Source organism: Nannospalax galili, unplaced genomic scaffold (assembly GCF_000622305.1).
Source record: "Nannospalax galili isolate Female #2095 unplaced genomic scaffold, S.galili_v1.0 scaffold698, whole genome shotgun sequence".
In the NCBI taxonomy this organism is placed as follows: Eukaryota; Metazoa; Chordata; class Mammalia; order Rodentia; family Spalacidae; genus Nannospalax; species Nannospalax galili.
In genome coordinates this window covers 2,345,525-2,347,470 of record NW_008341886.1, presented here as the reverse complement: position 1 = coordinate 2,347,470, position 1,946 = coordinate 2,345,525, and positions in this window count along the sequence as shown.

Genomic DNA, 1,946 nt, shown 5'->3' with positions numbered 1-1,946 from the left:
GCCTGTCTCTGCCTCCCAAGTGCTGGGATTAAAGGCGTGTGCCACCACGCCGGGCTTCTATTCTAAATTTTTATTTTCTACAGGAAACACTGCCTTTTGTTGAACTTACAGCTAATTATTGCAAGTAAATTCTGTGAATCTACCATTGGCAATGGGATGGTTAGAAATCATGTAAGCAAGATGCACACAGTGAGCTCACTGTGGACTTGCATATGGACAATGGCTACTCTAAAAAATAATCAGTGCTAGGGATTATTAATTACTGATTTTTAGTTAACAAAACTTGTGCTAACAGTGAAGACGAGGATGCTTCCATATGCACTCATGTTGCAGGATGGTGAAGTTAATTAACAAATACATCATCTCACACACACACACATTTGTGCATGTGGTGAGAACATCCCAAATGTCTTAGTGATTTCAAGTGGATAATGCATTATTAATGACTGTGGTCACCAAGGGACGTAATAGACCTCTTGAGCTCATTCCTCCTGTCAAACTGGAATTTGTATCCTTTGTCTAGTACCTGCAGAGTCCCCCACCCCAGGATCCGGTAACTCCATTTTACTCTGTTTCTATGACATGGGCATCTTTTGAGAATGATTTTTTGAGAAGTTTATAGCTGCAACATTGGTGAAGTGTATTACTTCACAAATGACTGACTCCAACCATGTTTGTGTGTATATCTTAAATTAAATATATGTTCAGGTTAATTATCTGAGCCAATTCTTATCCATTACCTTAATGAGAAGCTTTCTTAGGTGCAGAGAAAGCAAAATAAAGATCTCATATGGTAATTTATGACTCCACTGTCTTGGCTCCAGGCCCACAGCAAGGTGACAAATTGTCAGAGAATTCCGTCCTTTTATGCTGGGAGGATGGCTTATCGGAAAGGTCAGCAGAGAAACATAATATCAGGTAGAGGAAAGACCCAGGGAAGGCAAACCTGTGCCTCAGTTTCCCCAGTAGCTCCCAGGTCCATTTTATTACATTTGGCAGGGGGAAAAATCAAATAATGTGTTAGTCACAACCTGCTTCCAAATGTCAAGAGTCATGGCTTGGGAACTTCAGGATGATATCATTTATACACAGACTCCTCTCTCTCTGACACAGTCAACACCTTAATTTACAAAAAAGCATTTTAAATGATGTCATGTTTAGTTGAGGTAATACAGAAAAAAGAAAATTCAAATGCAAAATTCACAATAGATTGGTAGTTAAAAGGACATAATCACTATGGTTAAGCATAGGCAGCAAACAGAAGACCTTGGGTTAAGCATGTATGATGCCAGAATCTAGATGCTGGAATTGGAAGCAGCCTCAGTCATCCTGTCTTGAGACATCAGAGATTGTTGGTAGCAAGGACAGTGGCTTGTGGTATTTCTCTTCATGTTGCTAAAATGGATTCTGTTGGCTTTCCATCTCCTTTGACCTTTGTTGGTATGTCCTCCTCAGAGCTCACTGATTTAGTTTGGCCCCTCACTGCTCATAGTTGGAGCCCCACAGAGACTTTCAGCAAGTGCTTGAAGAGAAAGAGAACCCAGTGAAGGGCTAGGACAGAGATCAAAGCAGGCAAAGAGCCAAGAGCTTAAGTCCACGTTCGGAAAACGATCGGAGTGGCAGTACTTCATCTGCAGGCTGTTGGCATCAGTTGCTCGGTTCAGAGCCGCTGCTTGCCCTTATGGCGTGGGGTGATTGAGTGCCTGTCCTGGGCCCTGATGCTCTTCAGCTAGATAGACCCTGAGGATCCATGAGGAAAACCCAGGAAAAGCATCTATCCAATTTAAACTGTGAAAGGTGTAATTTAAGCATGTTTCTCCCCTTTCTTTAACTTCAGGGAGGATGGAAGAAAAGTGGGGTGGTGTGAACAATAAATATACTCACAAAGTAAATGCCTCTGTCACAGCACACATCATATTTGGGCAGGTTTTGCTGGCTCCAAGCTA